The following is a 25675-nucleotide window of genomic DNA, read 5'->3' as shown; positions in this document are numbered from 1 at the left end:
GTGTTACAACTGGGGAAACAAGCGTTTCCTATTAGCATAAACTGCTTGTGAGAGGAGAGCGTAGATTTACAGTTCTGAGCACTCAGAGCGCTGCCATGTATCACAGCCAGGCTGGCAGGGGCCGTGGGGGGGGGGGGACGGGGGAAAAACGCGATACTTGGCAACAACGGAGGTCAGTGGTACAAAGGTCAAGTGTGCTAAAAGTAGCTAAAGGGTGGTGGTACTGATAGACAATACCAGCTGGAGCCTGCCTGCCCGCGGTTATTCAAAATTTACTAGAATCGCAAACGCGACGCTCCGCCGTTATGTCCTTTTTGCCGAGCGTCGCAAACGCGACGATCCGCGTTTAAAGGGTTAGAGGAAGAAACAGTCAGAAATGATGATCAGGTAATGTGGCAAAAGAAGGTCAGGAATGGTGATGAGTTAGTGAGTGAAACAATGCTTATAATCCCTATATTACTGTTTGAAAACCAATATACTCTCATACTACTTATAAATTCGTACCAAATAAATAAATAAATACCGTTTAGGAGTGGTGTGGAATAGTTATCCTCCCATAGAACTCTTTTTTCTTTGCAGCCAGCCTGATAGAAAACCCTGTAAGGTAAGGAGGTACTCCTACCTGTATCGAGTATTTTAAACCTCAGGTGAGCAATTTCTCTATGAATTTTCGATGTTTCTCACCAAAAGCGGAGGTTTTAGCCAAAAAAAAAAAATTTCCAAAAATGGTCGGGACTGGGGGATGCCGGTGCGAAAGTGGTCGGGACGTGACGGGTTAATCCTGTATGGGGTGGCTACAAACAAATTGCCTCCATGTCGCCGTGTCCTCCACCATTTCACTGCCCTGCTCCCAACTCTCTCTCTCCCTCACTCATATACCTCTCCACTCCATCCCTTCATCTCATCCTCGGCCTCCCCCTCCCTCTCCTCCCCTCCACCTCACTCACTCTCCTCGTCAGTCATCCTTCATCCTCTCCACATGGCCAAACCACCTCAGTGTGTTCCTCATAACGCTTCCTATTACATCCACACCACAACACTCCTTTATATCCTCATTTGTCAGCCTCTCTCTCCATGTGACTCCACAGGCTCCTCTTAAATATTTAACTCATTTCCACTGCTCTCACTCTTGACTTGTGTCCTTCCAGCAACGTCCAAGCTTCACTTCCATACGTTAGAGTTGGTATCGCAATACTGTCATGTAGTTACTTTTTCACTTCCATGCTCACTTCCCTGTTTCTTATCACTGCATTCAAGGAACCAGCAACCTTTCTTCCCTGCTGTACCCTTTCAAGCACTTCACCCTCCAAACCTCCATCCTTACTCATCACACTACCCAAGTACTTAAACGTACTCACATTGTCCATTTCCTCACCATCCAACCTCACTGTACATTAACTGACTTCACCTCTCTCAGAGACCATCACCTTTACTCTTCCCTACATTCACCTTTAGATTCCGTTTCTTACACACTCTCCCAAACTCATCCCCTTTGTCTTCACTTAACAACACAGTATCATCTGCAAACAACAGTACAGGGAGGTTCCAAACACTACCCTCTCTCACTAGGGCCTCTCCAACATCCACTGCCCTACCTTGTACATCTTTTATTACCCCATCCATGTACAGACTGAACAACCATGGAGACATGACACATCCCTGTTTCAGTCCAATCTTCAAAGAGAAAAATTCACTCAGTTCACCATCGACACGCACTGCAGCCTTAGCACCTACATACATACTCTTCACAGCATTCAACAACTTCCCATCTACTCCATATGTTCTTAATACTTTCCACAATCCTTCTCTATCCACCCTGTCATATGCTTTCTCCAAATCCTTGAAGGCCGCATACAACTTCTTTCCCTTCTCCAGAACCTTTTCCGCTGAAGATCTAGGAATGAATATCTGATCCACACAACCTCTTCCCTTCCTAAAGCCTCCCTGTTCTTCTCCAACTAATTCCTCTGTTATTTCCCTAACTCTGTAAGTATCCTGCCATACAGTTTTCCTATTACACTAAGAAGACAAATGCCCCTGTGATTACCACGCACTTCTTTTTTCCCCTTTTCCTTTGTATGAGAGAATAATTATACCTGACTTCCAATCCTCCAGGACTCTACCTTCCTCCCAGGCCAATCTGCACATCTTTCAACATCCATTCAACTACTCGCTCTCCCCCATGCTTCATCATTTCACCACACACTCCATCAATTTCAGGGGCTTTCCCCAATTTGACTTTCTTCATTGCTTCAACAACTTCTATCCTACTGATTTCTTCCTGTCATCTCACCTCCTTCTCCCTGCCACTTATACTCATATTACTTCCATTCTCTATGTTCAACATTTCCTTAACCCCTTAACCGTGGGGCGTCACTTTCGTGATGCTCGGGCGCAATGGATCATACTGCAGGGTGTCACTTATGTGATTCTGTGTTATTTTGAATTCTCCCGAGCTTACAAGTGGTGGCTTGTATCATCTATCAGTACTGCCGATGTCCAACACTAGTCAACACTCCTAATCTCATCTGTACTCCCATCCATTGTTGACAATTTAGCAATTTTTCCCCATTTTTGACACCCCTCCCTACCTCCCCTCCATCACCTTGTCCTCTCGCATGCCCGGCCGCGCTGCGCAAAGCAAATCTTCCCCGGAATTTTCCACTGATTTCATCCATTGAAATAAGCCCTATGCCCTATTCTTATACAAAAAAGAAATAAGGTAAGTGATAGTCCCATACACCTGGAATTGGCTAATTATCACCTGACAACACCTCATGTGCACTCATTTGCTAATTTCCCCTTGAAATATGCCATATGATCTATTCTTGTAATAAAAATATATATATGAAAGGAAGAGAGAAGCCTAAGTGATATTTACATTCACCTGGAACTACCTAATTTATTATGTATTGTCTAGATTTCCTGCCAATCATTTCATAGCGTATATATTAGCAGCTGTCACCATGCTGACATTGGCAGCCCTTCACTGCCCCTAGGCAGCACCATTCAGTTTACTGTCGTCTTTCAAGGTGAAACCACGTCGGATTCGCGCCTGTCCAATTCCACCGCTTTTTAGCCCCATGCAAAGGGCCCTGTGACCTCTACCCCTACTAAACCTCGTGTGGAAAGAGTAAAGGGCTAAGTGACTGCTGTGGAACATGAACTGGCTAATATATCAATGATAATGATGGACATTGACTACGATCTTTCTGGTGACTCTAAAACAGTGCAAGTGGAAATGTAAATACTGTGTAAACAGCAAGTGAAAGCATTGAATGTAAATATAACTGAACAGTGGAAAATAGTTTTATAAGTTACTGCAAGTGACTGCATAACATAGTGTAAATAAAATAGAAATGTAAATAATGTAAATAAAATAGAGAATGTAAATAGAAATGTAAATGAGTAGTAATATAAGAATACGAGTATATATACTAGGAGTAATGAAAGTGAAAGCTTCACTCTAGCATGTATGAATACTATGAGTTATGAAAGTGAAAGTGACAGATTCGCTCTCAACGCTAGTATACAGGACGAGAAAGTGAATGCTACGTATTTTACTGAAAGAGAAACTGAATGCCTACAGTGACAATAAACTTCTATTACTGAAGGAAACTTGTGGATAAAGACTGCAGATATATATGTTATATAGTAATTGAAATATAAAGTGTGAGTGTTTTTATGAATAATAAATGACAGAATACCAGCGGCAAACAAGCGCAAGTGGGAAGCTGGTACGTGCTCGTAATTTTCATTGCTTTTTTTTTTATTTTTTTTTTTTTTATTTTTTTTTTTTTGAGTATGGATTTCAAACTATTTGAAAATCATAGAATAGTGTTTCTAGTGATAATATCAGGCTGTGGTAATCATATTACGGGTTGTTGGGAAGTGTAAAGTGGAGACTTCGTTACCCAACTTCAGAAGTCTCCACAAGTCCTACGGTACTCAACGAAGGTTCAACAAACATCCCAGGAGAAAGCTAAAGGTATGTGCCATATGCATATGTAATTATAATATTCTAGGACTAATAACTGATTTTGGCAAATATTTTTACAAAGTATGTCGGAGCGCGAATATCCCCGCTGGACACGCAAGGAGTGCCAAAACAACCCCGCGGTTTAGGGGTTGAATTGTTCTCTGCATCTGCTCACTTTTTCTCCCTTCTCCACAAGTAATCTACTATTTTTATCTTTCACTCCCGTACAAACTTTACTGCCACCCTGTCTTACTCTCTTCACCTCTTTCCAGAACATTTTCTTACAGTTCCTCCACTTGACACTCAAATTCCTTCAAAATTCCTCATCCTGTCTCTTCTTACTCTCTCTTACTAATCTTTTCACCTCTCTTTCTACATATAACTCTCTCTTCCGCCTCTCAGCTTCTACCACACCCCTATTTCTCATCCATTCATTGTATGCTTTCTTTTGTGCCACAGCCTGTCTCACCTCTTCATTCCATGCTGTTCCTTGCACTCCCTTCCGTCTTCTCTTCACCCCACACACCACATCACATGCTGCACATATTTCTTCTGTGAATATCTTGCACACACCTTCCACATCCCACATCTGCTCCAGTTCATATTTACTTAATTGTTCCTCCACTTCTCTCTTATATTCTGCATTTTTCTCATCCTCTTGTAACCCTTCCACTCTCCTTGCAACTACTCCTTCCTCCTGTCCTTCCCTTCTATTTCTTCATCTTATTTGGATCTTGATTCTGGCCATCGCCAAGTAGTGGTCAGAAAGTCCACTCCTCCAACCTCTATAAGCTCATGCATCCATTACACATCTTCGAATCCTTTCATCCACACACACATAATCAATCATTGCCTTCCTTTCATTCAGTTCACCACCCACCCTTCTCATCACTTGCCATGTATACCTGTAGATCATTTTGGTCTGGATTGTGGATCCCCTCTGGGCTTAGGCTTTGGTGTTTTAGCACCATTAACCATAGATAATGGCTGTGTTCAGCCTGAAATAGTAGAAATAGAAAATAAAAACAAAGATGGAAAAGGAAGATGCTTGACAGCCATAGTCATTGGTGGATGGTTGGGACCAGTGACATCGGCTGTGAAATACCATATACTTTCCTTAGCACAGTTCCTTTGGAATGGAGGTCGTTTAAGGGGGAGGGGGAAAAAAATATGTATCTTTGTGAAATTTAGTTTAGGGTGGAGGATGAGAACTTATCTTTTTTAAGTACTTGTGTAGTGTACTGTAGGTTTTGAATGGTTGTAGTTGCTGGTAACGACTATACATAGTAGTTAAATTAAGTATCGGTACAGGAGTTCAAGTATCAGTAGTACCAAAACTCTATGCATAATGAGTGATGTCTCGAGGGTTTTGTGTGATCTCACCCACCTCTAGTCCCCCAACACAGGGTGTGTTATCATAGAAGAATAAGTTATTCATAATGCTACACGTGATTACTGTCTCAAAGTGTAGGGAGACGTTACCACAGCTGTATTTGGCTTATATAGTAATGTAGCCCACACAGGCCCTGGATTTAGTGCATACAAATTGCCATGACACCGAATGCCACATAATAATTACATCATAAGGCCAAGTTCATTATTTACAAACCTACTTCACAAAACATCCCACTGCAGATTATGAGCTCTGTCAGGGCCAGCTTGCGACAGTATCACACATCACAGTTTTAACAATTAGGATGCCATATGAGATGCTTATCAGTATGAGGAGAGGTAATATATTAAAATATACCCAAACTGTTTAGAGAGAGGTAACTTTTTATTAGAGATACAGACCATAACTGAAATGGAAGTTCAGATTTTCACAAGTTCTGTAAAGTAATAAACTTGCAGTACTGTACAGGGAGCACGGTGACTCAGAGGTAGAACATCGTGCTCATAATCGGGGGATTGCGAGTTCAAGCCTCCCCCGGAACTGCCATGCCGGGAGGGGTAGCGTGCTCCTGTAACCTAGCGGGGCTATATGGCCCTAGTTGCCTAGCTCGGGGATTTTTTTTTTTTTTTTTTTTTTTTTTTTTTTTTAGTTCTGTACATGCTTATATTGTTTACTGTCATCTTAACCCGCCCCGTCCCGACGATGTATGGGTACGTCACCACGATTTGCATTTGCCAGTCCCGGCGACGTACCAGTACGTCGTGCAATTGCAATGTGCATAATTTCGACAATTTTCAAATTTTGCGCTTGATTTGCGGTACGTACCCTCGCCTGACCTTCCCCTACCTGCCACCAGGCGGGGACACTCGGCGACCCCGCGCGACCCGCGCTAGCCCGCCACTCGTCCACTCACCTTGTAGCCACGGTCCTGCTCAGACATGGCTAAGAGAGGTCTCTCAGAGAGCGAAATTCAAGTCGCCCTGGACACCTTTACCGGCGAAGTGATTCCCCACTGGATGATGAGGAGATGGACAAGGATTATGTGCAGCCAGAGGAGGAAGAAACCACCAGCAGTGACGAGGAAGTTCCGTCACCCAGGAAGCGGCAGTACGTGACTTACCGTGCTGCTAGAGAGGGGCAGGAGGCAAAGAAGGCACGTGGTATATCATATCCCTATCCCCAGCATGCCTTGGAAGCAGAATTCGAGGTCGAGGACGAGGACGAGGACGGAGACGTGGGACGTGCTGCCACGTGGTATGGGTGGGAGGTGATTACCCATCGTGGCCCAGAGCGCACACCACGTCGTCTAAGCAGGTATGGGCCTAGCATTCTGTTTGGGGCGGTAGGAAGTGAAGTGGAGGGAGTGGGGAGTGAAATGGACATTCCTGGGATTAGGGAAAGTGAGAGTGAGGTGGGTGAGTCATTGCTCTCCCTACGCAGTGTGAGGCGGCAGAGTGGATCACGTGGGCCAGTGCGGGTGCGTTCATTATCACTTGGGGTTGTGAGGGAGGGGGAAGGTGGGGAGGAACCACTCCAAAGCACGTCTTATTCTCCCCAATATCCCCTAACACGTGGTCGAGCAAGGTTGCGTGAGAGAGCACGTGGTGTGGTAATGGAGGGGGAAGGTGGGGAGGAACCATTCCCCAGCACGTCTTCTGCTCCCCAATATTCAACAATTTCATCCCCACAGCCCCCTAATGTTCCTCAAGGCCGTAAGGGTAAGGGAAAGGGAAAGGGTAAAGGCAGAGGGAAGAGGAGTGACAGTGGGGAAGCCCTCCGTACTCCTTCTCCCCAACCTCCCCAACCAGGATCTCCTCCCCACCCAGACGAAGGCGGTGATGGGGACGAGGGATTTGTGTCGTGGGATTGGGAGGATGGGAGTGATTTTTCTCCCCTCATTCACCCCTTCAATGAGCATGGGCGATCTGGCTGCATTGCACCAGGTATTCACTGTAATTCAAGCAGGTTGGATTTTTTCCACCTGTTTTTCAGTGAGGCCTTCGTAGATCAGATCGTTTTTCAAACAAACCTGTTTGCAAGCGCCCAGCGCCTAGAAAGTGAAAGATTGGGAACAAGGAGTAGGCATTCTATGATTTATGATTACCCTGTCTCCATTCCAGAAATGTTCTTATTTTTTGCCCTTGTCCTTTTGATGGGTATAATAAGAAAAAATAGAATTCCTGCTTACTGGACTAGGGACCCTGTTATGTTTACCCCCATATTTGGTCAAGTGATGAGCTGTAATCGGTTTCAACAAATTCTAAGTCGCCTCCATTTTTATGATGCTAATGACCCTGCAAATGCAAACAACACTGTCAAAATGAGGCGAATTAGGCTGGTCTTTGATCACCTCAGGCAAACCTTTCGATCCTCATTCTATCCCTATAGAGATCTCGTCATAGACGAGAGTCTCGTGTTGTGGAGAGGCAATATTTCATTCAGACAGTATATACCCAGCAAAAGGCACCGTTTTGGGTTCAAGATCTTTGTTATGTGTGACTGTAGGACTGGATACGTGCAAGACATAGTCTTGTACACCGGTGCACAGACAGACATAATAGAAGATCGAAGTATAGGACTTTCGGGAGCAGTGGTAAAGACGATGATACAAGACTACCTTCATCGTGGTCACGTTCTCTACCTCGACAACTGGTACACTAGCCCTCTTCTCGCTCGTTATCTTCATAGACATGAAACGGGAGTCTGTGGAACCGTAAAGGTGAACCGGCGTCACATGGTCAAGGTAAGGCGGAAACTTGCAAGGAGTGAGGTTGTCTTCTTCAAAGCAAACAACATCCTTGCAACAATGTGGAACCACAACAGAGAAGTAAGCCTCTTGTCCACGGTTCACCGCCCCTTGATGCACCGTACTGATTCTGTTGATTACCATAGCGAGAGCAGGCGTCGTGTTTGGAAACCTGAATGTGTCATGGACTATAATATAAACATGCGCCTCGTGGACCAGTCAGACTCCATGATATCGACGGTAGAGTGTGCCAGGACCACGATGAAGTGGTATAAAAAACTGTTCTTTCACTTGCTAGATATCACTGCTCTGAATTGCCACCACCTTCACGCCATGACCACAGGAGTTCAGGAAACCTTTGAAGGGTTTGTGAGGGAGCTCACACGAGAAATCTTTGCTAAGTATGCTGTTGAAAGGCCCCAACAGCGCCCCCGCACTGCCCATATTACCCACACTCCCCAGAGAATATCCGGCCGCCATTTCCCAACTCCTATCCCTCCCCAGCCCAACAGACCTAGGCCCCAGCGCAGGTGTCACGTGTGCAGTAATTCCCAGGTGAGACTCACGACACAGAGGAAGGACACCCGCTATGAGTGCGTGCAGTGTGACGTGGGTCTGTGTATTCACCCATGTTTTAGTGAATATCACACGTTGCTGCAATTTTAGCATGGTGTGAATGCGAAAGGACGCTGAAAATATGAGGTAAATGCGACAGACAGACGCTCTGTGAAAATATCAGTCATGTGGATCGCCAAATATTAGTATAAAGTGCCTACGGGTAGAACATAAGTGAAAACATTGGGTGTAAGTATATAAATCTGCCCTAAGTTGAAACTTACATAGAGAGGGTTGTTTGATTCGATATTCTGTCGCTCAGTGCAATAAATACGGCCCCTTATGATATATTTCTTATTATGTGACATTATTACGGGTATAATATAAGTTCATATTATTGTATATGATGATGTATATTCTAAGTCAAATATTCATAGCGTGTCTATAAAGATAAGATTTCCTGACGCTTAGTCGAATGAATAAGGCACGTATTAGTCAAAATAAAAGTCAGCAAGTGATAAAGTGAATAATTAGTATATAAGTGTGTGAGTGAATTAGTATATAAGTGTGTGAGTATTATGTATGACGAAACATTCCTTGCGAGGGTATTTTCAGGCGATATTCTCACGCTCACTTGAATAAATAATGGCAGTAAGTATGTACAGTGCATTCTAGGGGTGTAAACGTGTGTAATGTAAGTGGGAAAATATAATTTGAGTGAATAAATAAAGTAGATGATGAAACACGAGTGTCTGAGATCGTGGTTGCTACGTGAATAGGCGCTAGCATATCGCTAAATGCCCTTGTAATGAATGATAATAATTGAAAACCTTCACAGTGGTGGAGGAAAGGTTCTATGTAAATGGGAAAATAATTGGAAAGTGATAAAACAATTTGGTATGTTGAAATACGAGTCATAGCGAGTGCGCTTACTAAGCTGATGTGCGCTAAACGTATGCTGCATGTCATCATAATGAATGAAAACATCTGAAAACACTTACAAACAGTTGTAATTGGTAAATTGTCATTGAAACAGAAGTATACAAGTAGAAAAAATGATAGGTTGACTCATACCAGAAACTTAGCATATAGCATGTTACGACTCGGACCTAACTCGCTATGCTCGCGCGATGGTACAATGCTTATTTTTCCTATATATGTGTCTGAAATCCATTATATTGTTACTGTTATTGTTTATTAGTTCAAATTCAATAAATGTAGAGGTGTTGTGTGTTGTTTGCCCCATTATTCCTTACCATAGAAAACGTAAACGCATATCCAGCCCATTACAGAATACGATACCTGCGGGGGGAAACCGCACCTGTAGAGACCACTTATAGACCGCAGAGACCACTTTTTTCAGGATTTTCCATCGTTTCTCGACCTAAGCGGAAGTTTTAGAAGAAAAAAAAAATTTCCAAAAAGGCTCGGGACTGGGGGATGTCATAGGTGCGGAAAGGCTCGGGACGTGATGGGTTAAAATATACAGTATTAGTGTGAGTACTGTACTATCATAAGCCATTTACAATATTGCAGACTTGATACCCCATAAATTTATCACCATAAATCAACATACAGCATAAGCTCTTGCAGTTATTGTATTCAAATATTAATCATCCATGATCTCACATTCCTTCTCCTGTAGTATGCACAGATACTTGTTTTAGTGTACGGTATAAACTATGATTATTAGAAAGTAAAAAATAAACAAAAAACAAGATGGTTGACGATCACAGTCATTGGCAGATAGTCGTGGCCAGTGACATGAACTGTGAAACAATAATACAGGTATGTGCTTTTAACAAACAGTTCCTTTTGGATGGAGGTCATTTGGAGGGTGGGGGAATATGAAGTGTAGTCTTGGGTAGAGGAAGAGATGGATGTTGTGGCACTTCATGTAGTGTTGCAGTTGTCACTGACTGTAGTGATTAGGTGGTGACTACATTTATGTACAGTTTGAAATATTTACATAAAGAAAAAACTAAATAAAACAACAACAATGGATGGCAACCTTGCCATTGGTGGGGTGGGGCCAACAGACTGCTGTATGAATTGATAATCGTATGCTTTTCATAATGCAGTTCCAAACACTTCTTGGTGTTCAAGTGAGAACTTGGGTACTTCCGTGGTGGTTGGTATGGCAATAGTGCATGTATTTTCCTGACAAAGTGGAGTCAAACTGGAGGGTCAGCTTAATTAGTAACCAAGGAGTCTCATAGCTGTGAAACACCCTGGCCTGGAATAGTATTGTGAAAAGGCACATAAAGTGAGGATTGGGGGGGGGGGAGTCAGCTCATAAGTCTGTGGGGAGGTCTTGTTTGAGTGTTATGGTTGTTTAGGATGTTTGCATGTTCCTTTGTGTGTGTGTGTGTGTGTGTGTGTGTGTCTGCATGTTCAGCCATGAGGGATCTTTTGCATTGAAAGCACCAGCTGTTGTTGCACTGGGGATGGGCTGGAATTTGGAAAGTCATGGAGTACCCGGTATGAAGTGCTCATTTCAAGAAAATTATGAGCAGACAGACCTGTGAGAAGTCAGGATTGCAGGGGCTAAATGGTCAGTGAGTGAGTGTCTGGCCCTTTTCAGTGGACATGGCTTGTTTACATCATTGCCATCACATGAAGGTGTCTCTTCAGCGCCTCTTCGCATATACAGCCCATGTGTAACAAAAATACCGAACTGCTTCTACAGGCCCATCATGTACCCTGAATTTCAATTTTTGATGTTATTGCACCACTGAGTATACATATCCATAGTACTGAAATATATTTAAACATTCTTTTGAGAACTGCTAGCACGTTTTTCACACAGCTACAAACTGAACATGTAAAATTGTGATTTTGTGTATAGTGCTATGAAAGTAATTCCTTATTTAACAGTTTGTATATATTCCTGTCAATTGCTGTTCAGTGGAAATTCTGTTAAGTGAGGACTAGGTTCCAGCAAGATTTTTTTCTCAAGTATTTAAAGATCATATTCAAGACAGCAACTATGCATCAAGATATTTATGCTAAGTGGAAAGACAGTTTACATTTTTAGATTCATGCAGACATAAGTGTTAGTTCAATTAACCTTGATTATTCATAGCATGCTTTTGTGATTAGTGAAAAGTATATTGTGAGAAGTGTTTGTATTTTAACAGATTGATAGAGAAACTGTGCTTAGTGTAATTTTTATAAGTGACGAATTACTGAGTTTCACAGTATTTTTTTTTTTTTTTTCCTAACAAGCGAATTCTTGAGATGAGCTTAAATTAATGATACCTCTTGTAGGCATGAAAAGTTTTATTTACTGTTTTACTATTTCACATGTTTGCAGTTATATGTTAGGCTCTTTCCCTCCATCCTCTTCCTTGTTCTCTTCCCCATTTTCCTCTCCTTCACCATACCACCCATCCAACCTCCCCACCACCACCACCTTTCAGTGTCCCTTACATTGCCAGCAAGTGCCTCTCAAACTTTTCTGTGCATCTGCCTACTGTACACATTTCTTCATCTCTTTTTCCTGCTCTTTCCAACCTTTCCCCCCTATTCCCTGCATCTCCTTTCCTCCCAGTGCCTTTCCTTGCTTGTGCCTCTCTTTCCCTACCTTTTTTTTTTTTTTTTTAGCATTTTCCTGTCATTCCATTCCATTCTTTGTCTTTTCCTGTCCCTTTCTGCATCTCCCTGTACTTCCATTACTCCCTAATCCGTTTCCCTCCTCACGATGCCCATCCCTCACTCCCTCTCTATCCATTCCATACTCCTCTCTTTCATTCCTTTCCCTTCCCTACTCATCTTCCTCTTCCACCCCAACTAGCCATCTCCTCCCACTTCCCTACCTACCTATCTCCATAACCCTCTCCCTTCCCCCTCACCTCACCTGCAATTCTCTTCCCTCCTACCTTGCACATTCCCCACATCTCCTTCCTCCTCCACCTGCATCCTTCTCATCTACCTCTCCTTGCCCTTATGTTCCATTCCCCTATTTCTCTGATGGACTTTCCTCCTTTCCTGCCTTCCCTCCACTATTGCCATACCAACCTTCACCACCACCACCACTCTGCCTGCCTCACCTCTCCTGTACCACCACACTACGGAACCTGCCTCCCCCTCCACCACACTACGGAACTTGACTCCCCCAGCCCCCACTCTCTGCAAACACCATCCTACCTCCCCCCATTTATGACCACATCCCTAACCTACCAGCACCACCACCAACATACCTGTCCACGTACCTCCCCCCTCTACCACCACCAGCCTACATGGCTTGGCCCCCTCCCCCTCTAGCATAACTCACATCCATCCAGCCTCCTCCTCTCTATCAGTACTTTACCAACAAATGTGTGAACAAATATATTATTTTTTATAGCCTTGCACTATATTTATAAGGGACCCCCTGATGTGATTTGTTCATATTTCCAAGGTGGGATGCACAAGGCTGTCATTTTAATATGGTCAAAAAGCCATATTTATAAAGAGTCTTATGCACCATACTTATAAAGATTCTTAAAAAAATCAAGATTTTTTTATAAATGACAAGTAAAAACCTGTCAAAAAAAAAAAAATAATAATAGTAATCTGTGAATTTATAAATATTCTCCATTTAAGAATAATCAAAATTCTTCAATTTTATTAAAGTCACATTTATAGTTTCTTAAATTTTCATTAAGAATTTTTATAAATATGGTGCTTAAGAATCTTTATAAATATAGATTTTTGACCTTGCTAAAATGACATGGCCTTGTGCATCCCACCTTGGAAATTTGACCAAATAATATCTTGGGTCCCTTTTAAGTATAATTCAAGGATCATTAAACAGAACCCTTTAAAAATAAATATTAAATTTAATTACACTTTCACAGAAGGAAGAGGGGGAAGTAGAAGGAATAGGACTGTGTACAGTCTTCACCAAATTTTTAAACTTCAGTATCAAAGAAATGACAACTAATTGCTTTAAAAAATAATCTACTATATAAATATAATTTGCTCGTATGTGTACAAAAATTACTTATTGATATAATTAGGGACATTTAAAAGTACTCAATTATATTAGACATCTTGATAACCTTTTATAAAGAGTGTAGGTGGAGGAAAGGGGACTTATAGGTGGGGAGAAGGGGGGAGGTTATAGGAAGGGGATAGGCAGGAGGAGAGAAGTTATCAAGGTAAATATGGATAAGAAGGGGAAAGGGAGTGGCACTATGCGAAGAGTAAGTGTAAGCAAGGGAGTGGCACTATGGGAAAAGGAAGTGTAAGCAAGGGAGAGACAGCAGGGGATGGGGTAGAGGATGTGGGATAGGGGGTGAGGGTGTAGGATAGGGGATTAGGACAGAATGTGTGCGATAGGGGATGAGTATGATAGGGGTTTTGGATGTGGGATAGGAGGGTGTGGGTGTGGGATAGGAAAAGAGGGTGTGAGTGTGAGACACGAGTTGTGGGTGTGAGATAGGGGACGAGGGTGTGGGATAGGGAATGTGTGGGTGTGGTAAAGGGGATGAGTGTTTGGATGTGGGATAAGGGATTGAGGGGGTGGGTGTAGGCCAAAGGGTCATAGTGGGTGAGAGTAAGGATGTGGGACAGTGGGTGAGGGTATGGGCATGTGACAGGTGGGGGTAAGGGTGTGGGATTAAAGGTGAGGGGCAGTGGGTGAAGGTAAGGATGTGGGACAGTAGGTGAGGGCATGGGTGTGGGATAGTGGGTGAGGGTGTGGGATAATGGGTGAGGGTAAGGGTGTAAGGGTATGAGTGTGTGATTGTGGGTGAGGGTAAGGGTGTGGGTGTAAGATAGTGGGTGAGGGTAAGGGTGTGGGTTTAAGATAGTGGGTGAGGGTAAGGGTGTGGAACAGTGGGTGAGGATAAGGGTGTGGAACTGTGGGTGAGGATAAGGGTGTGGGATAGTGGGTGAGAGTAAGGGTGTGGAACAGTGGGTGAGGATAAGGGTGTGGGATAGTAGGGGAGGGTAAGGGTGTAGGATAGTGGGTAAGGGTGTAGGATAGTGGGTAAGGGTGTGGGATAGTGGGTGAGGGTGTAGGATACGGGGATGAGGATAGTGGGTCGGTGTAAGGGTGTGGGATAGTGGGTGAGGGTGTAGGATAGGAGGATTAGGATAGTGGGTGAAGGTATAGGATAGTGGGTGAGGGTGTAGGATAGGGGGATGAGGATGGTGGGTGAGGTTATAGGATAGTGGGTGAAGGTATAGGATAGTGGGTGAAAGTATAGGATAGTGGGTGAGGGTACAGGATAGTGGGTGAAGGTACAGCATAGTGGGTGAAGGTATAGGATAGTGGGTGAAGGTACAGCATAGCGGGTGAAGGTATAGGATAGTGGGTGAAGGTACAGGATAGTGGGTGAAGGTATAGGATAGTGGGTGAAGTTACAGCATAGTGGGTGAAGGTATAGGATAGTGGGTGAAGGTATAGGATAGTGGGTGAAGGTATAGGATAGTGGGTGAGGGTGTAAGAGAGTGGGTGAGGGTGTAGGACAGTGGGTGAAGGTGTGGAATAGTGGCTAAGGGTGTACGATAGGAAGTGATGATGAGGGTGTGGATAGGGGTGTAAAATAGGGGTGACTGTGATAGAAGGTGTGGGTATGGAATAGTGGTTGAGGTTAAAGATCTGGCATGGAGGCGGTGGCTCAATTGGTAGAGAGTTGGCCTGCAGTCCTGACGGACCCGGGTTCAAATCCCGCTGAGGCAGGGAACAGTTTAACCCGTCACATCCCGAGCCCTTCCGCACCTATGACATCCCCCAGTCCCGAGCCTTTTTGGAAAATTTTTTTTTCTTCTAAAACTTCCGCTTAGGTCGAGAAACGATGGAAAATCATGAAGAAAGTGGTCTCTGCGGTCTATAAGTGGTCTGTACAGGTGCGGTTTCCCCCCGCAGGTATCGTATTCTGTAATGGGCTGGATATGCGTTTACGTTTTCTATGGTAAGGAATAATGGGACAAACAACACACAACACCTCTACATTTATTGAATTTGAACTAATAAATAATAACAGTAACAATATAATGGATTTCAGACACATATATAGGAAAAATAAGCATTGTACCATCGCGCGAGCATAGCGAGTTAGGTCCGAGTCGTAACATGCTATATGCTAAGTTTCTGGTATGAGTCAACCTATCATTTTTTCTACTTGTATACTTCTGTTTCAATGACAATTTACCAATTACAACTGTTTGTAAGTGTTTTCAGATGTTTTCATTCATTATGATGACATGCAGCATAAGTTTAGCGCACATCAGCTTAGTAAGCGCACTCGCTATGACTCGTATTTCAACATACCAAATTGTTTTATCACTTTCCAATTATTTTCCCATTTACATAGAACCTTTCCTCCACCACTGTGAAGGTTTTCAATTATTTTCATTCATTACGAGGGCATTTAGCGATATGCTAGCGCCTATTCACGTAGCAACCACGATCTCAAACACTCGTGTTTCATCATCTACTTTATTTATTCACTCCAATTATATTTTCCCACTTACATTACACACGTTTACACCCCTAGAATGCACTGTACATACTTACTGCCATTATTTATTCAAGTGAGCGTGAGAATATCGCCTGAAAATACCCTCGCAAGGAATGTTTAGTCATACATAGTACTCACACACTTATATACTAATTCACTTACACACTTATATACTAATTATTCACTTTATCACTTGCTGACTTTTATTTTGACTAATACGTGCCTTATTCATTCGACTAAGCGTCAGGAAATCTTATCTTTTTAGACACGCTATGAATATTTGACTTAGAATATACATCATCATATACCATAATTTGAACTTATATTATACCCGTAAGAATGTCACATAATAAGAAATATATACTAAGGGGCCGTATTTATTGCACTGAGCGACAGAATATCGCATCAAACAACCCTCTCTATGTAAGTTTCAACTTAGGGCAGATTTATATACTTACACCCAATGTTTTCACTTATGTTCTACCCGTAGGCACTTTATACTAATATTTGGCGATCCACATGACTGATATTTTCACAGAGCGTCTGTCTGTCGCATTTACCTCATAATTTCAGCGTCCTTTCGCATTCACACCATGCTAAAATTGCAGCAACGTGTGATATTCACTAAAACATGGGTGAATACACAGACCCACGTCACACTGCACGCACTCATAGCGGGTGTCCTTCCTCTGTGTCGTGAGTCTCACCTGGGAATTACTGCACACGTGACACCTGCGCTGGGGCCTAGGTCTGTTGGGCTGGGGAGGGATAGGAGTGGGGAAATGGCGGCCGGATATTCTCTGGGGAGTCTGGGTAATAGGGGCAGTGCGGGGGCGCTGTTGGGGCCTTTCAACAGCATACTTAGCAAAGATTTCTCGTGTGAGCTCCCTCACAAACCCTTCAAAGGTTTCCTGAACTCCTGTGGTCATGGCATGAAGGTGGTGGCAATTCAGAGCAGTGATATCTAGCAAGTGAAAGAACAGTTTTTTATACCACTTCATCGTGGTCCTGGCACACTCTACCATCGATATCATGGAGTCAGACTGGTCCACGAGGCGCATGTTTATATTGTAATCCATTACACACTCAGGTTTCCAAACATGACGCCTGCTTTCGCTATGGTAATCAACAGAATCAGTACGGTGCATCAAGGGGCGGTGAACCGTGGACAAGAGGCTTACTTCTTTGTTGTGGTTCCACATTGTTGCAAGGATGTTGTTTGCTTTGAAGAAGACAACCTCACTCCTTGCAAGTTTCCGCCCTACCTTGACCATGTGACGCAGGTTCACCTTTACGGTTCCACAGACTCCCGTTTCATGTCTGTGAAGATAACGAGCGAGAAGAGGGCTAGTGTACCAGTTGTCGAGGTAGAGAACGTGACCACGATGAAGGTAGTCTTGTATCATCGTCTTTACCACTGCTCCCGAAAGTCCTATACAGTACTTCGATCTTCTATTATGTCTGTCTGTGCACCGGTGTACAAGACTATGTCTTGCACGTATCCAGTCCTACAGTCACACATAACAAAGATCTTGAACCCAAAACGGTGCCTTTTGCTGGGTATATACTGTCTGAATGAAATATTGCCTCTCCACTACACGAGACTCTCGTCTATGACGAGATCTCTATAGGGATAGAATGAGGATCGAAAGGTTTGCCTGAGGTGATCAAAGACCAGCCTAATTCGCCTCATTTTGTCAGTGTTGTTTGCATTTGCAGGGTCATTAGCATCATAAAAATGGAGGCGACTTAGAATTTGTTGAAACCCATTACGGCTCATCACTTGACCAAATATGGGGGTAAACATAACAGGGTCCCTAGTCCAGTAAGCAGGAATTCTACTTTTTCTTATTATACCCATCAAAAGGACAAGGGCAAAAAATAAGAACATTTCTGGAATGGAGACAGGGTAATCATAAATCATAGAATGCCTACTCCTTGTTCCCAATCTTTCACTTTCTAGGCGCTGGGCGCTTGCAAACAGGTTTGTTTGAAAAACGATCTGATCTACGAAGGCCTCACTGAAAAACAGGTGGAAAAAATCCAACCTGCTTGAATTACAGTGAATACCTGGTGCAATGCAGCCAGATCGCCCTTGCTCAGTGAAGGGGTGAATGAGGGGAGAAAAATCACTCCCATCCTCCCAATCCCACGACACAAATCCCTCGTCCCCATCACCGCCTTCGTCTGGGTGGGGAGGAGATCCTGGTTGGGGAGAAGGAGTACGGAGGGCTTCCCCACTGTCACTCCTCTTCCCTCTGCCTTTACCCTTTCTCTTTCCCTTACCCATACGGCCTTGAGGAACATTAGGGGGCTGTGGGGATGAAATTGTTGAATATTGGGGAGCAGAAGACGTGCTGGGGAATGGTTCCTCCCCACCTTCCCCCTCCATTACCACACCACGTGCTCTTTCACGCAACCTTGCTCGACCACGTGTTAGGGGATATTGGGGAGCATAAGACGTGCTTTGGAGTGGTTCCTCCCCACCTTCCCCCTCCCTCACAACCCCACGTGATAATGAACGCACCCGCACTGGCCCACGTGATCCACTCTGCCTCCTCACACTGCGTAGGGAGAGCAGTGACTCACCCACGTCACTCTCACTTTCCCTAATCCCAGGACTTTCCATTTCACTCCCCACTCCCTCCACTTCACTTCCTACCTCTCCAAACAGAATGCTAGGCCCATACCTGCTTAGATGACGTGGTGTGCGCTCTGGGCCACGATGTGTAATCACCTCCCGTCCATACCACGTGGCAGCACGTCCCACGGCTCCGTCCTCATCCTCGTCCTTGAATTCTGCTTCCAAGGCATGCTGGGGATAGGGATATGATATACCACGTGCCTTCTTTGCCTCCTGCCCCTCTCTAGCAGCACGGTAAGTCACGTACTGCCGCTTCCTGGGTGACGGAACTTCCTCGTCACTGCTGGTGATTTCTTCCTCCTCTGGCTGCACATAATCCTTGTCCATCTCCTCGTCATCCAGTGGGGAATCACTGTCGCCGGTAAAGGTGTCCAGGGCGACTTGAATTTCGCTCTCTGAGAGACCTCTCTTAGCCATGTCTGAGCAGGACCGTGGCTACCAGGTGAGTGGACGAGTGGCGGGCTAGCGCGGGTCGCGCGGGGTCGCCGAGTGTCCCCGCCTGGTGGCAGGTAGGGGAAGGTCAGGCGAGGGTACGTACTGCAAATCAAGCGCGAAATTTGAAAATTGTCGAAATTATGCACATTGCAATTGCACGACGTACTGGTACGTCGCCGGGACTGGCAAATGCAAATCGTTGCAACGTACCCATACGTCGTCGGGACGGGGCGGGTTAAGGATTTGAATTTTATAAAATCAGACTTTACTGATCTACCAGAAGGCCCGCCGACATGTCGTAAAAATACCCCCGCTAATACCAATACACCAGTCCTGTATGAGACAGCCCTAGCATGTATTCAATATGGACGGTGGGTGTTAGCACCGAAGTGGTGATATGTAGAGGTGTGCAGTATGTAGGAGGACTACTGGGCCTTGAAAGCAGGCTGTGAAGCCTATGCCCAGAGTTGGTCACATAAAAAAAAAAAAAAAGGTGGGACTGGTGGGAATGAGGGTGTGGTATGAATGATGAGAGTGAGTGTGAGGGGCTTAGGATGAGATGGTGGATGTGGAATGTGTGTGTGGGGGGGGGGAGATGATGTGCATGTGGGATGAGGTGCGGATGTGGAATAGTTTGTGAAGGCGTGGGACTGGGCATATTGGTTAGGGTGTAGGATAGGGGGGTGAGTGGAATAGGGAGTGAAGGTGTGGGTGTGGGCTACAGTGAGAATGTGGGTATGGAACAGGAGGTAAAAATGTGTGTGGGTGTGGGATAGGGGATGAGGGTGTGGTATAAGGAATGAAGATGTGGGATAGGGGTGAGGGTTTTGGCTGGAGGATATGGGGGATGAGGGTGTGGAATAGGAGGTGTGGGTGTGAAATAGGAGGTAAGGGTGTGGATTAGGCATGAGGGTGTGGGACGGGATGAGGATGTGCGTGTGGGATGAGGGTGTGGGACGGGATGAGGATGTGCGTGTGGGATGAGGGTGGGGGTGCAGGATGAGGGTGTGGATGGGGGATGTGGGTGTGGATGGGGGATGAGGGTGTGGGTGTGGGATATGGGGTGTGGGTTTGGGATAGGGGGTAAGGGTTTGGGATATGGGGTAAGGGTGTGGGATAGGGGGTTAGGGTGTGGGATAGTGGGTGCGGGATCGGGTGGTGAGGGTGTGAGATCGGGGGTGAGGGTGCGGGATCGGGGGTGAGGGTGCGGGATCGGGGGTGAGGGTGCGGGACAGGGGTGAGGGTGCGGGACAGGGGTGAGGGTGCGGGACAGGGGTGAGGGTGCGGGATAGGGGGTGAGGGTGTGGGATCGGGGGTGAGGGTGCAGGATAGTGGGTGTGGGATCGAGGGTGAGGGTGCAGGATTGTGGGTGTGGGATCGGGGGTGAGGGTGCAGAATAGTGGGTGTGGGATCGGGGGTGAGGGTGCAGGATAGTGGGTGTGGGATCGGGGGTGAGGGTGCAGGATAGTGGGTGTGGGATCGGGGGTGAGGGTGCAGGATAGTGGGTGTGGGATCGGGGGTGAGGGTGCAGGATAGTGGGTGTGGGATCGGGGGTGAGGGTGCAGGATAGTGGGTGTGGGATCGGGGGTGAGGGTGCAGGATAGTGGGTGTGGGATCGGGGTGAGGGTGCAGGATAGTGGGTGTGGGATCGGGGGTGAGGGTGCAGGATAGTGGGTGTGGGATCGGGGGTGAGGGTGCAGGATAGTGGGTGTGGGATCGGGGGTGAGGGTGCAGGATAGTGGGTGTGGGATCGGGGATGAGGGTGTGGGATCGGGGGTGAGGGTGCAGGATAGTGGGTGTGGGATCGGGGGTGAGGGTGCAGGATAGTGGGTGTGGGATCGGGGATGAGGGTGTGGGATCGGGGTTCAGAGTTTGGGATGCAGGCTGTAGATGGTGTGGGATAGTGGTTAAGGGTATGGGTGTAGGATGGAGGGGGGGGGGGAGAAGGGAAATGTTCTCCTGAGCTAATAGCTCTGCTAGGTGACAGGAGGGCACTACCCTTCCCAGCATGGCAGGAGGAGGAGAAGAGGAAGAGGAGGGAGGACGGGGTGATGGATACAGATGGTAGAGACAAATAAGACGGTAAGAGGAGGGAGAAATGGGGAACGTGCGGGTAGAATGAGAGGAAGGGGGAAGGAGACAGGAATATGGAAGGAGGAGAGTGTGATAAAGGAGGAGGAATGAGAAATTGGATGGGAAGCAACTAGAATAGAGAGTGAGTATGGAGGAAGGAGGAAAACAGGTAGAGAAAACAAGGAGGGAGGGTGGGTGGATGGAAAAAGGAGAGAGGGAGGAGGAAGAAGCAGAGAGGATGTAGGAGGGAATGGGAGTTGGGAAGCTGATCAATTATTGAGGAAGGATAATGAGGTAGGGAGAGGAAAAGGAGGTGGGATGCAGGTTATGGAGGTAAGGAGTGGTTGGGGGTACGTAAGTATATAATAATTCATTTACAATGCAGTAATTCAGAGCTATAAACAAGCTATGTGTACAGTCCGTCCAGAGTAAAATACTACCTTCGTTACATTTTAAAAGAAAAAAGAAAAACTATATAATATATATATATATATATATATATATATATATATATATTACATATATACACACAGAGTAAACCCTCAATATAACGAATCCCGGTATTGTGAATTTCAGATATAATAAACAGCCAAATTGCGACCGAACTTCCGCCGGATTTTGCAAAGATTGCTGAATGAGGGGGAAGTTCGGGAATCAGCCCATGGTGACAACAGCATCCCTGGCACAGTAAGTGTACTTCAACAACATCCCTTCCTGGCACAGAAGTGTACTGTAACAGTACTACATTATACTGTATTCTTATTATAGGTATTGTATTTACATGTACAACTTCATAAACCATCGAATTCTCCATGTAAAACTTCACATAGTTTATGTTATGATTGAACACACAGGACCAAACAACTCCCCTTAAATAGCAAACTGAGTTTGGTAATCCCTCAGAAATACCAACCCCTCGTATATAGCAACCCACCCTTTGCCCCAATTAGTTTGTTATATCGAGGGTTTACTGTGTGTGTGTGTGTGTGTGTGTGTATATATATATATATATATATATATATATATATATATATATATATACACACACACAGTAATCCCTCCACTATCTGATGTAACAGAGCCAAAGGCATGTCCGGAAAGTAGGCCCCTGCCTCCTGGACTGGTACTTACGGACCCTAACCCAGCCTAACTTTGGAAGCCACCTAAGTAACTCCGTACCAGACATGCATAGGACCTATTTAAGACCCTATTCACACCAATAATGGACTTAAAGCATAAAATAAATGAAAAGGAACCAGAGAATATGGAATTAGAAGTATGGAAAATACTTAGCAGTGTACAGGGTACTTACAGCACATCTGTGGCCGCCACCTCTTAGGCTCTGGTAGTGGTGAAAATGCTCTTGAAGCACGTACAGTAATCCATTAATTCTTTGCACTGAGTTATAATTAACACTGCACATTCTGTTCTTAATTGCACCAGGCCAGTTTCAACTGCCACTTTGCACGCCACACTTAATCCTTTGCACTGTAAATTCTAATTTCTTAACATTGCAAAACACTGTAAATTCCCATGTGGTCTAGTGGCAAGGTATTGCAGTTTATTCACAAAAACGAGCACGTGCGGCATCCACTGCAATGAACATCTACCCTCGAACGTGGTTAGGCAGTAACTGGGGACGGTTGTCAGATCTAAGCTCAGCCACAGTACCAAACTCCTCAACTTTCATTACCAAATTTAACTTTTCATTACCAGATTCTTAAAGGAAGCATTTATTCATCACTAATTATATGTACAAATGGAAATAATCACTCTCCTTATAATCAGCAGCATGTTTATTTTTGCATTATGAATGATAGCAGATTAATCAAAGAGAGCAGACAGTCCACCGTCTCCACTCTCTATATCTTCATAATTGTGAAAAACCTGTTTGGTAATGGATCATGCTGATTCACTACCAAACAAACTTTTCAATACCAAATTGGCCCACATTTGGTAATGAAAAATACCAAATGGCAACCCTGACTAGGAAGGGGGGAGGAAGGAAGGAAGGGGTGAAGAGGTCATGCATAAACAACAATTGTTTGGCGCTGTGCGGTGCCGCGCACCAATATCAAATTACGGGTGGTAAAAAATTCGGATTTGGGGGGGATTTTTTTCTTTTTTGGGCCATTTTTGGGTTCTGAAGGTCCAGGCCCACAACGTCCGGTAAGTGGGCGTCCAGGTAGTACAGGGATTACTGTATAGTCACTACTCATTTCACGTTGATTCGGTATACGATAATTCGCTACAACGATAACAGAAAAGTTCTACCCCAAAATCCAATCTGCAATGTATTTGCCACTATGATGATATTGCCCTCGGAAAATTTCGTATGAAGCACCAGGCACACGCAAGGCAACAGTCATTTGTCTCAGACAAGATGGCAGCCCCAGCATGCAGAGAATTGTTTTGGTTCAGTTGCGGTCCCGCCACCCCTTCAAAGCCCTGTCTTTTCCACTCGTTCATGTATGCCCGCCTGTTATCGTCACCTCTCAGCCAAGCATCATAGGCCTATACATTGTGTTGTGCCAGGCCAACGTTACGCAAGTGTGACTGTCGTGTTGTTCCAATGATTTACTGTACATGAGTAACGCCGCCTGTGTTGGTGTGATAGTGTTAGTTTTGGTCTTGGAGACGACTTGGGCCGACACAGGAAGCGATTAACCCCTTAACCGCGAGGCGTCACTTTCGCGACGCTTGGGAGCAAGGGATCATACCGCGGGGTGTCACTTTTGCGATTCTGTGTTATTTTGAATTCTCCCGGGCTTTCAAGTGGTAGCTTGTATCATCTATCAGTACTGCCAATGTCCAACACTAGCCAGCACTCCTAATCTCATCTGTACTCCCATCCATTGTTGACAATTTAGCCATTTCTTCCCGTTCTTGACTCCCCTCCCTACCTTCCCTCCATTACCCTCTCCTCTCGCCTGCCCGGCCGTGATACGCTAAGTAAATCTTCCTTGGAATTTTCCACTGATTTCATCCATTGAAATAAGCTCTGTGCCCTATTCTTATACCAAATAATATACAGTGGGCTCGCACAGTGCGCGAGAGATTGGGCGGTGCACGAGCTTGCGTACTGGGGATTTTCATACTAGGAATACATAATCTTATGGGAATAATTACATATGGGCGGTACCCCCTCATACCTGGACATTTTTTTGGCCCTTAGAGACATAATAAAGGTCATAAGTTTCAGACATTGTACTAAAGCTATAGCTACAATAACAAAAATATGGGTAGTCACCTTAACAACAGTAGACAACAGACCTGATGACCTTAAATAACAGGGGTTCCAAGGCGCGGCAACACTTACAGCGCCGCACTCCCCACCACACCAACACTTCCCTCTGCAGACTCCTCTTGATCACCTTCCCCAGGAGCATCAAAGTCACTCACTTCGGCCATAAACCCTTCAAAGTCCAATGCTGACACTTCTGACATTGCATCCTCTTCATCCTCAACAGGAACAGGAGCAGACGATGTCGATGGTTCCGCTATTTCACCAACTTGAGCCCGCTGTGTGTAGCTTGTTATAAGCATCTGTCTTCTGTTTATTTCTTCCCTGTGCCTGTCTGTGTAGAAACGGAAGAGTTTGTCGATACCAACCAGAAGTTCCTCCGTTCTTAGGTTGCTCACTTCCTGTTCCTTCACCTCTTCCTTGAGCTTATCCACGGCAGCAAGGATCTTGCTAATGTTTGACATACACAGCTCAGTCCTGCCTTCCATCACGCTAGGCTGCTCAACTTGACTCTATCTGGCGCATCATCATGACGACATGTGACGCACTCTGTGACGGGTGGTCGTGCACTAGTAGAAAATGGCAGTTTTGAGCCACTCCTTGCCTCTGTCTCGCGTTCTGTGCGGTAAACTCATGCATTAAAGGGGTTTTGGTTATGATTTTTGGTCACTCATGCACAGGGCGAATCGCACACTGTGCGAGCCCACTGTATACCAAAAAGAAATAAGGTAAGTGAGAGTGCCATACACCTGGAATTGGCTAATTATCACCTGACAACACCTCACGTGCACTCGTTCGCTAATTTTCACTGTTTATTTCCCCTTGAAATATGCCGTATAATCTATTTTCGTACTAAAAATATATATAAGGAGGGAAGGGAGAAGCCTAAGTGATATTTACATTCACCTGGAACTACCTAATTTATAATGTATTGTCTAGATTTCCTGCCAATCATTTCACTGCTATATATTAGCAGCTGTCAAGAGGCTGACGTTGGCAGTAATGCATTTCCCTAGGTAGGTGCCACCCTGGCCCACCCCTATCAGTTCACTGTCATCTTCCAAGGTGAAGGTACATCTGTTTGCTCCTGCTAACTTTCGCCGCTTTTTAGCCCCATGCAAAGGGTCCTGTGACCTTTACCCCCTACTAAAC

Source organism: Coenobita brevimanus, chromosome 20 (assembly GCF_032717465.1).
Source record: "Coenobita brevimanus isolate Jiangsu-jjx chromosome 20, ASM3271746v2, whole genome shotgun sequence".
NCBI lineage: Eukaryota > Metazoa > Arthropoda > Malacostraca > Decapoda > Coenobitidae > Coenobita > Coenobita brevimanus.
The sequence above is the reverse complement of the archived record's forward strand: the minus strand, read 5'-3'. Positions refer to the sequence as shown.